The following is an 11961-nucleotide window of genomic DNA, read 5'->3' on the forward strand; positions in this document are numbered from 1 at the left end:
GATATAGTGCTAGAGAAAAGCTTAAGATAGGTGCAAGTAAGCTAGCAAAATTGGATACAATGAATGTTAAATCTGGCCTAAATTCAAACCTCTGTTATTAATTAGGGTTAGAGAAAGAAGTGCAAGGGATATAAAAACTCCATCTTTTGATGCATAATACTGAGTGTCAAGGAAGCATTTGAGAAAACAAAGCAAGTGACTCTTTGGACTGTGGAGCTTACACAATTATGCTCAAAGATATAAAAGAAACTAATTACAGCCAAGAAAGCTAACTATTTTGCTAAAAGCTAGGATGTGGATTTGGAAGCTAAGAAAAAAGATTCAGTCCACTTCTGGAGGCTTGCATTTGGAACACATTACATCTATGAGGTACCTATATTTGCTTCAGTTTTGGGAAGATTTCCCCCTTGATCTATTCAAGGGAGAGTGAAAAATTAGTAGAACTCTCACAGTAGAAATAATTCTCAAGAATTATGACTTCTCTAAACACCACACAAAAAATAAAACCTCTTAAAAATCATTGAAGAATAATGGAGAGGATTTCATTTAGCCCAATTTTTTTAAGCATAATATGGACTGGTGGGCTGGTTTGTCTGCCCGTATAAATAATAATGCAAGTATTTCAAAGAGATGCAATTTAGCACAGTAGTTCCACTATTTTTTTTTCAAAAAGGAAATTTAGGGGACACTATAGACCAATCAGATTAATTGATATCCCAGAAAAACTTCATGCCAAGTTTCTTTTCCAGAAATTAATGGATAGGGATGAAAAATCTTGTATCTTATCAGAAGGGTGGGCAGGCTTCAGACAGGGAAGGTCTGCCATTTTTAATTGGTTTACCCTGTCTCACTTGGTATCAAAATATACCACAAAGGGTAGAAAGCTCTACACTCATTGATTTAAGTGCTGCCTTAGAGTCAATAAATCATTTTCACATAAATGCATATTTAAAAGTTATAACTGGTGGAACCCATGTCTTAACAAATACGTTTCACACAAATAGGCACCCTGGCTCACTTCAACTACTCGTGAGAATGTATAAAGCAAAGCTGTTGCCAGTACTTACTTTTGGTGAAGAAATTTGGGCTTTGCCATTAATAACACGGAAAGAGTCCAGAATCACCTCTTACTTTCATAGAATCATAGAATATAAGAGTTGCAAGGGGCCATGAAGGCCATCAGCTCCAATTCCCTGCTGTTGCAGGACACTATGGTACACCATCCACTCAGATGGCTGTCTAGATACTTTTTTGAATGTCTCCAGTGTGGGAGCACCCACCACCTCTCACTGTTGTATTGCTCTGAACGTGAAGAAGCTTTTCCTGATGTCCAGCCTAAATCTGGGTTGCTGCAACTTGAATTGATTATTCCATGTCCTACATTCTGGCATTAGCAAGAAGAGATCTTGACCTTCCTCTTCGTGACAGCCTTTGAGGTACTTATAAAGGAATATCATGTCCCCCCTTAGTCTTCTCTTCTCAAGGCTAAACACACCCAGTTCCCTCAGTCTTTCTGCATAGGGCAGTGTTTCCAAACCCTGGATCATTTTTGTCACCCTCCGCTGGACCCTATCTATTTTTTTCTGCATCTTTCTTAAATCTTGGTGCCCAGAACTAGACACAATATTGCAGGTGAGGTCTGACTAGTGAGGAGTATAGAGGAACTACTACTTCTTGCGATTTGGAATAATACTTCTGTTAATGCATCCTAAAATAGCATTTGCCCTTTTGGTAGCTGCATCACATTGTTGGCTCATGTTTAACCCATTGTCCACAATTATTCCAAGATCTTTTTCTTGTTCATTTCTGTTACGTCATGTATTCCCCATCTTGTATCAATGCCTTTGGTTTCTTTTTCCTAGGTGGAGGACTTGGCACTTGTCCTTATTGAATCTCATTCTGTTGCTTTCAGCCCAATGTCCAAGTTTATCAAGATTGCCCTGAATCTTCATTCTGTCCTCTAGGGTGTTTGCTATTCTGCCCAGTTTTGTATCATCTGTGAATCTGATTATCTTTCCTTGTACTTCCTCATCTAAACCATTAATAAAGATGTTGAAGAGCACTGGGCCCAGGACTGAACCCTGTGGCACCCACTAGTTACCTCCATCCAATTTGAGAAGGTGCCATTGATAAGCACTCATTGTGACTGATTTAACAGCCAATTTTGGATCCACCTAATAGTTTTTCCATCTAGTCCAGTTTTTGCTAATTTGCTTATCAGAATGTCGTGTGGCACTATGTCAAAAGCTTTGCTAAAGTCTAGGTAGTTTATGTCCACAGTGTTCCCTTTGTCCATTTGGGACGTTACCCAGTCAAAAAATGAGATTAAATTATTCTAACAGGATTTATTTTTGATAAATCCATGCTGGCTTCTATTAATCACTGAATTTTCTTCAAGATGCTTGCAGATAATTTTTTTAATAATTAGCTCCAGAAGTTTTCCAGGGATTGATGTCAGACTAACTGGTCTATAGTTCCCAGGTTCATCTTTTTTCCCCTTTTAGAAGATAGGGACAACATTAGCCCTTCTCCGGTCGTCTGGCACTTCTCCTGTTTTCCAAGCTTTATCAAAGATGATAGCCAGTGGTTCTGAGAGTTCCTCCATTAGCTCTTTTATGACTCTGGGATGGAGTTCATCAGGCCCTGGAGATTTGAAACTGTTTATTCTATCTAGGTATTCCTTGACCATTTGTCTGTCAATCTTGGGCTGCCATCTCTTACTTCCAGCTTGAACTTCCTCTTAATTGCAGATTTTCTTGTGGGAGAAGACTGAGGCAAAGTAGGAATTGAGCACCTTTGTCTTTTGTCATCTGTTATCACTCTGCCATCCACTTTAAGTAGCTGGACACCCGTCTCTTTCTCATGTCTTTTGTTCTGGATGTATCTGAAGAAAGCTTTCTTGTTGTGCTTAGCATCCCTTGCTATTCTTAGCTCATTTCCTGCTTTAGCCTTCCTGATGCAATTTCTGCAATTACTTGCTATTTGTTTATATTCATGGCCTGGCCCTGTTTCCACTTCCTGTGCATGTTCTTTTTTTTTCTTTCAGGCCGTCACTTAACCACGTGAACTTTCTCTGCTTTCTTCTACACTTTTTTCTTGATGGAATTGTTTGTAGTTGTGCTTCGAGGATCTTCCTTTTCATGATTTCCCATCCCTCTTGGACACCTTTCCCCCTAAGGGTATGTTGCCATGGCACTTCGCTTATCATTTTCTGAGTTTGTCAAAGTTGGCTTTCTTGAAGTCCAGGATGCATGTTTGGCTCCAGTTACCCTTTGTCTCCTTCAAATTGAGAATTCAAGTATCACATGGTCACTATCCCCCAGAGTTCCCATGGTTGTTATTTTGTCCACCAGCACATCTGTTAGTTAGTATTAAATTGAGTATAGCTGATCCTCTCATACCTTCCTCTACTTTCTGCTGGAGAAAGTTGTTGGCAACACGTCAGGAATCTCTTGGAGGGGCCATGCTTGGCAGAATTTGTCTCCCTGCATATATCAGGGAAACTGAAGTCCCCCATAATGACTACATCATTCTTCTTGGAAATGCTGGCAAGTTGCTTTTTGAAGGTTGCATCCTTGTCCTCTTTTTGACTGGATGGACGGTAACATATGCCAACAACTATGTTTTTCTTATTTTTTGCTCCATTCAAATTTAGCCAGAGGCTTTCAATGGGGCTACTAAGTTCTTCTTCTTGAATTTTTGTGCAGATATATGTGTCTCTTACATATAGTGAAACTCCACCCACCTTTTTGTCCTTTCTATTTTTCTTGAACAGGCTGTATCCATCAATTGGAGAGTTCCGGTCATGTGAGTCATCCCACCAAGTTTCTGTTGTTCCTATAAGATCATAATTGCCCTTGTGTACTATGAGCTCAAGTACATGTTGCTTGTTTCCTATACTCTGGGCACTGGTGTAGAGACATCGAAGTTTATTCTTGCCGTGCCCTGGTTTTCTTTCTACATTTCTGGGGAGACTGATGCTGGGCCCTGCTTGAAGTTTTTTTCTCTGTTGAAATATATAAGTCTTTGCCAGGTAATGGTATGCCATGCTGCACATCTCCCTCCCCTACAGGTTTTTGTTTAAAACTCTTCTGATGAAGTTTTTCATGTGGTGGCCAAGCACCTGCTTTCCATTCTTTGAGATGCAGCCCATCATTTGCCAGTAGTCCATCTTCCAGGAAGCTTAGCTTGTGGTCCCAGAATCCAAATCTCTCTTTACGGCACCACCATTGTAGCCAGTCATTCACGTGAAGGATTTTTCTTTCTCTAACAGTTCCTCTTCCATGTACTGGTAGGATTGAGAAGAAGATTATGTGGGCCCCAGTGTTTTTTATTTTCCTCCCTAGAGCTTCAAAGTCTGATGTTACATCAGCAAAACTTCTAATGGCAATGTCGTTAGTACCCACGTGGAAGAGAAGGGGCATTTGTCAGTGAGTCGTATGACTTGTGTGAACTTGCTGGTTATATCTTTAACCTTGGCGACAGGGAGACAGTAAACTTGGCGATTCTCTGGGTCTTCACGACATACATATTTGTCCATTCTGCACAAGAGTGAATCTCCCACAACTAGCACTCTTCTTTTGTTGCAAAAAAGTGCATCTCTTCCTCAAGCAACTCGAAGTGGTTTGAGAGTTCCACTGCTTCCATGGGTGTTTTCTAGCTGTTCTGCGTCTGTCACCCTGTTCCAATGAGTTTTCTCATTTTCCCTTCTCTCTGTGTTCACTTCTGCCTCCTTTGCTTGCAGTTGCTTTCAATATTAGATGTGTCAAGATGCACATTGGTTCATGTTATCAGAACCAAATTTGCAATAGAGGCAGTCTGTTGTGAGCTGAGATCTCTCTCTCAGCAGTAACAGCCTCACCAGCACTTCTTGCCAAACACCTTTATTTTACATGCAAGTCTCTGAGCATACACAAATCAAAATGCTGAACTCTCTCTGGCCCTCTTCATACAAATTTTGCTTATGAATCCTTCTGTGCCTGACCCTGAGGGGAGGAGTGCTGTGGAACCAGGCATGCCTTCACTCCTCCCTCTAAGATTCCAATTGGGCCATCATCTGACTGTGATGATGGACTTTTGGGTCCACCCCCTGAGCAGGCTGGACTTCCACATTTGATAGACTCCCCATCTCTAAATCTCCCCCCTGGGGATGTTGTTGCTCTTCCTCATTCCCATGGGTGGGTTAACTGGGCCCCTCAGCTGTCTTTGAGCTAATATCCCACATAACAGGCACAGCCTGGTACCCAGGACCTTGGACTGCAGCTGGAGCTGAGTCCATTTCAACAATCATCTTATTAGAATCTGAACTGTCAGCCCTGCTAGGATAGACTAACTCCCCTACACACATCTCATTTTTAGAATCTGAGCTGTCAGTCCAGCCAAAATGGTCAACCACTCATGTGTGCCCCTCAAGTTTACCAGAACATGCACACACAACACAGTCTAAGAACTGATACATCTTACCAGTATAGGTAGTCCCTCTACTTATGAATTGTGTGCTTTATGAACAATTATGAACAACCTGTACTTATGAATGCGTGGACAACCATAAAACTTTATTAATACCCCTAAAAAAGCCATGAATATCTCTAGGGAACTTTCTGATGTGTTTGGTGATGCATCATCAGTGGTCGTGTAGTTCCTAGAGATATTCAGAGCTTTTCTCTAGAGATAAGAGATTTTCTAGAGATAGTCAAGGCTATCTCTAATGAACTACGCAACATTTTTCTAGGGAACTATGTGTGCACTTGGCAATGTGTCATCAGTTGCAGTTTTGTTCCCTAGAGATAAAGTATTGGTGACTTTTCATTCTGTAGTGTCAGCTGGCACATACCCAAGCCAGTGTATTTCAGGTCACATGTAGGGCACATGGTTCCCCTCTGTTTTTTCTTTAGCATTCACCCTTGTAACCAGACCCACAGCTGCTACAAGACCATTTATGGTGAGAAAAAGAAAATGGCTCACAAACAAGCCTTGAGGCATACTTCAAGAAAGTGACTCCAGTGGTAATTACCCGCCTCCAGCAGCACAGTCAAACCCTGACTCTCCAGCACCAGATTCAGATCCATCACAATCAGTGAATGTTAATGTTACCTCAAGAATGTTTGAAACTGTTTTAAGAATTGTTTCATGTTTACTGTATCTGTTTTTTTACAACAGTGTATACATACATACAGATTCTCCCTCTTTGATAGCTACAGTCTGTGAAATGGCTAATGAGCACCAGAACCCAGTTTCAGGAAGAAAAAACTTTTTCCAAATGAAAAAGTATCAACATCTTTGTATTTTTACCCATCTGTGATTCCAGTGGCTATGATTTGTGATTCCAATGTTATGATGATGCAACAAGGTAGATTTTATGGTACACCAGTGGATGACAGACTGTAAATGTGGTATGCCACAAGTGGAAGATTTGGCCCACTACATATGGAAATGCAGGTTATATTCCAGCTTCAGAGAACATTATCCCAGTTTCTTGGCTGCATGAAAAATTGGGTACCTAAGGGCAAGGCGAATTTTTCTCTTACAAAGATCTAACCAGCCTGTCACTTGGAGGGCTGCCTTCTTTGTAGTTAAGTTTTTTTCATTATCTCTTTTTAAAGAATTTTACTATATTATGAATATATCAATTTTAGACTTTATTATGCTAGTATTTATCTTAACCCCTTCATGGATCACTGCCTTGTTGTGGTGAAGGGGCTTGTATAGCTAAATAAACCTATGAGCTATGCTGTGCAGGGCCACCCAAGATGGACAGGTCATAGCAAAGAACTCTGACAAAACGTGACCCACTGGAGAAGGAAATGGCAACCCACTCCAGTACCCTTGCCATGAAAACCCCATGGACAGTACGAAAAGGTAAAATGATATGATGCCAGAAAATAAGCCCCTCAGGTCGGAAGGTATCCAATGTGCTACTGGGGAAGAGCAGATGGCTAATACTAGTAGCGCCAGAAAGAATGAAGCGACTGGGTCAAAGCCGAAAGGACACTTAGTTGCAGATGTATCTGGTGGTGAAAGGAAAGTCCGATGCTGCAAAGAACATTGCAGCATAGGAACCTGGAATGTAAGATCTATGAATCAAGGTAAGCTGGACATGGTCAAACATGAGATGACAAGACTGAACATCAACATCTTGGGACTCAGTGAACTAAAATGGGATAGGAATGGGTGGGCAAGAATCTCTCAGAAGAAATGGAGTAGCCTTCATACCCAATAAAAGAGTAGGAAAAGCAGTACTGCGATACATTCTCCAAAATGACAAAATGATCTCAGTTCGAATCCAAGGCAAACCATTCAACATCACAGTAGTCCAAGTCTATGCCCCAACCACTGATGCTGAAGATGCTGAAGTTGACCCCTTCTAGGAAGGCCTACAACACCTTCTAGAATTAACGCCAAAAAATGATGTCCTTATCATCATGGGGGATTGGAATGTTGAAGTAGGAAGCCAAAAGACAATTGGAATAACAGGCAAGTTTGGCCTTGGAGTACAAAATGAAGCAGGGGAAAGGCTGGCAGAATTTTGTCAAGAGAATACGATGGTCATAGCAAACAGTCTTTCCCAATAACCCAAGAGTCAACTCTACACATGGACATCAACAGATGGTCAACACAGAAATCAGATTGCTTCATTGACTATGCTAAAGCCTTTGATTGTGTGGATCACAACAAATTGTGGCAAGTTCTTAAAGAGATGCGAGTATCAGACCATCTTATTTGTCTCTTGAGAAACCTTTATGTGGGTCAAGAAGCAACAGTGAGAACTGGACATGGAACCACTGATTGGTTCAAAATTGAGAAAGGAGTTTGGCAAGGCTGTACAGTGGTACCTCGGCTCACGAATGCCTCAGTTCACAACCAAATTGAGTCGCGAACAGAAATTTCATTTTAAAATTGCCACAGGTCAAGAACTCTGCATCGGGTGAAACAGGTTCAAAGAAGTGGTAGGAAAACACAGCATGGCTACTAGAAGACATTGTTTTCTGGATCCCTGGTAAAATTCCATGGATGAAACAAGGCAAGGAAGACTTCATCTAGGAGTACCTTATAACCTCATTTCATTATCCAGTGGTAAAGCAGTATGCCAAGTAGGGTGCCAATATACAGAGACAGGGAGATTTTTTGGAGTTTTAATCATAGAGCTTTAGGTCATACAAGCACTACAGAATTAAACTGTAGCCGTCATGTCCACTCCTCAAAATGCTTGAGGCTCTGTGAGAAATGCCCATCCATTCTTATATTACATATCAATGTAATATACTCAACCTTATTATATCAAGTCATTATGCATTTTTCCAAAATATCTATATCCAATTTGGGGACACTGAATTTCTGCAATTTATGTAAATGAGCTCAAAGTTTAACAGAAAGATAGTAATCATTAATCAACAGTTGCATGAAAGAATATGAACAATGCTCAAGAAACCACCTGCTCCTTGCTTTTTACATGTCACCAAGTATATATGGTGTTGATTAATTTTTGCCGTAACAGAAAGTTTTTAATATACATTTAAGACACAAAAAACATTACAGTCAATTGTTTCAAGTGATTTTCGTTTTTCTATGAAGTTACTATATGTCAAATGAAGTCATTTTATTCATTTATAGAAGTGAAAGGACAGTATTTCTGGAGTTCACAGCAACTGATATAGTTCACAAACTGTGCTACATATACCCAAAATGGCAGTGTAAGAAAACATAGTTTCTTCTTGTTCATCCATAAGAAAAAATATTTAATGTGAGTTAAGTATAAACATTTTCCATATTCTATCTTAAACACAAAAGGAAACTTAATTTGCTATTTAGCCATACTTGTTCTGCAGGCTCAGATTTTTCACATGTCAGTGGTATGCCTGGCAATTCTGTGTAAACATTTTCCTTTACAAGAGTATCATCAGTACCAAAACATAAAGTACTATTTGATGGCAACCACATGTTCACCCTTAGACTTTAATATTTAACTAGAAAGCCCTTCTGGCTAATGGGGCGGGAAATAAATAAATAGGGTAACATGGGAGTTCTGTGCTCCCAGGACATCTCTGGGAAGGCTATGCTTGCATATGGCACTAGGTCACAGTTCTTTTTCCTTACGGCACAAGGGCAGGTGAATGCCAGGAGTGGATAGTAAGTTTGTTAGACAGAGTCCTGTTTACTGAGGAATAATTTTCCTCTAGTCAAAAACATTATTATAACTAGATAAGTATCCTTCTTGGCCATTTGCTTTAACTATGCTACCAAAAGTACATTTCAATTTGATTTAATTGTTTGCTTGTTTTTAACCCAGAATAAAATAATAAAAATGTTAGCTTCTAACAGTTATAATGTAGAAAGAAGGAGATATGATACATAATTATAACAAATATAACTATAGCTCACAATATTTGATGTTTTAAAGAAAAATGTAGATAGAAATGGAATACAGAAGGAAAATTTTCAACATATTTTACATTCCAATACATCTTCTGAAATATATCTGTTTAAACCCTCCTTTGCCTTGCTTCTTTACTGATACATTCACCAGATCCCTGTTCCACACCTATGATGATTTAACAACTATATTTGCTGATGTGTTTGAAATAAAAGCACCTCTGCACTAGATACTTAAACAAAGTATGGTTAAAAGAGGTTTTTCCCCATCTCAGATCTCGTAAGCCAAGCTAGAAATGATCAGTGGGATGCAGCTCTAAATGACAACAATTAATCTTCTGAGTTAAAATGCACCCCCATATATCTAAATAAAGTTCAATGGTCATAACTTAAGCTTACCATGTCATCCAGTTTCTTCAAACGCATGACATCTAACCTGTCACTTGTGCCTGCTGTGCATACCACTATGATGTCATCATCATGTCAGGGGTTGTTAAAATAACCACCTCTTGTCTGCCAATATAATCTAGAAAATTGTTTTCAAGGGCCTTCCAATGCTTCAAGCAATCCTGTTACTGAATTTGAACCAATTAACAGCTCATGCCTGCAAGCCAACCCTTAAGACAGCTTTTTCTACTGTCCTACTGAAACGCAAAGAAGTATGAGGTTTAATCAAGTGGGGAAAGAATGCCACAATTGTTCACCAAAAAAAAAAAAAAAACACCCCTACTTTTGTGCCTCAGAGTGTTCTTTGATGTGGCCTTACAAGCAAGTTTGCTAGGGAGAAACTAGCATATCAATGTTAGAGTTGGGGTTCCCAATAACATGTGGAAAGCAAACAGCTTTCCACAGACAAAGGCTACAGAAGCCAAGAATCTATCCCAGTGTTCTTTTACCTGGTGCTCTCCAGATGTTTTGGACAAGAACTCCTAGCATTCTTGTGCACTGACCATGCTGGCTGGAACTCATGGGAGTTAGCCCAAAATTGGGAAATGGTTGCTGGGGAATGCTGGGAGTCATAATGCAACACATCTGGAGTGCACCAAGCTGAGCAAGGCTTTCAAGCGACATAAGGCTCCACACAGGCGCAGAGATAATGTGTGTGATGCAAAGATCACGGAGAACAAGGTATGGCTAGATAAAAGAACTGCAAAGATCCAAAGCTAAATGAAAGCTATCTCGTGCCTTGAAAGGATGAATCTGGATGGTTCTCAAATCCTGCGATCTTACCATACCCAAAAAGGAGCATTCCTTTCTTCTAGGGGCTAGAAGTCGAAGGAAAGACAGAGAGGAACACACATGCACACCTCATTCGTGTCACCCTGTGCAGCCGTGTTTGGGATTCAGTCAAGCGGAACTCAAAGGCAACAGGTAGATTTTCTGCCAGAAGATACCAAGAAGGAAGAACAGGGTCGAAAGATGCATTCATGGAAGGTAATGAGGAAAACAGTCAGCTAGAGAGTGGGTCCTCCTAAGTCCCCAGCCTGATGCCCTTTACTTGTGCCGGGTACGCTGGCCGGAGAATGCTGCCAGTTCTGGTCCAACACTTCCGGAGGACACCAGGTTGGGAAGGCTGCTCTAAGCCGTCAGTAGGATAATCCTCCTCCTTCTCCTATAGTTTACGTTATCTCCCGGAAGCAACATATATGTATACTTGTAAGGGGAGATGCATGGCAGGGAATGCGCGCGCGAACGCTTTACCCCTCTCCACAGATCTCTCCTGTCCGTCCCTTTAAGGCCAACGAAAAAAGCGGCTGCCGCACGGGCAAGAGGGGGCTCAGTGACTCACCGACCCAAGCGAAATGCCGATCACCTACACACAATGTTAGGTGCCCAGCGGAGAGCAGGCTGGCGGCGGTGGCTCCTTGCCAGCCCCCTCAGGCTCAGGCGCCCACGGGACGGAGGGAGGGAGCGAGCGCGCTGGAGAGAGCAAATGGCCTCAGCATTGTTGCAGCGCCGCGAAACCCCTGGAGCCGAGGACCTCTTGGCGGCTCTAGTCCCAAGTCTTGACGGACGGCTCTCACAAGCATCCCGCAAGGCGGTGGGCCGAGACTCGCCGTCGGAACTCTTTCCAGAAACCAGCCGCTTCCAGGGGTCGCTCCACCCCATCGCCCCGCCCAGCCAAACTCCAGCCAAGTCGGAGCACTGCGAGCTCTCACCACCTCCGAAGACAAGCGGCGGGGCATGAATACGCAGGTCGTTTAACGCAGGGAGCGAAGGGTTGAACACTGCCGCTTTTATTTGAAGGAAAAGCAGCGCGCCGCTGAAGAGAGGCAACCGAACGGTAAACAGCACCCTCTCCTGCGTTTTTCTCCTTTGCCCCAGAGGCTGGGAAAGCGCAAAAAAGAGGAGCCTCGGACCAGGCAGCAAGCGGGACGGATCGCCCCCGGCACACGCTCGCACACCCAAAGCCAGGAAGGCCCCGCCGTGCCACATTCTCTCTGTTCTGCCATTTTGGGTGGAGAGAGAAGGCCAAAGCTGCTGCGGTGTCCTCTTGCTCTCTCCGGTTACGGCGACAGGGAGGATTGGGCCACAGCGCTGCCTAGAAAGCTTTGACTGCCTGCTGACTTCCTCGCTCTCCTTGTGCAATAG

General features: G+C 42.0%; 1 protein-coding gene across 1 annotated transcript in view; it reads right to left on the bottom strand.

Annotated features, from left to right (window-relative positions):
• Positions 1-11403, bottom strand: part of PLEKHG4B (pleckstrin homology and RhoGEF domain containing G4B) — a 175054-nt gene extending 163651 nt beyond the window's left edge. Inside the window, exon 1 of the mRNA XM_044452637.1 lies at positions 11159-11403. The gene's annotated coding sequence lies outside the window, so the exon portion shown is untranslated. The remainder of the gene's footprint in view (positions 1-11158) is intronic.
• Between the last annotated feature and the right edge of the window lie 558 nt (positions 11404-11961).

Source organism: Varanus komodoensis, unplaced genomic scaffold (genome assembly GCF_004798865.1).
Source record: "Varanus komodoensis strain SLA01 unplaced genomic scaffold, ASM479886v1 scaffold10, whole genome shotgun sequence".
In the NCBI taxonomy this organism is placed as follows: Eukaryota; Metazoa; Chordata; class Lepidosauria; order Squamata; family Varanidae; genus Varanus; species Varanus komodoensis.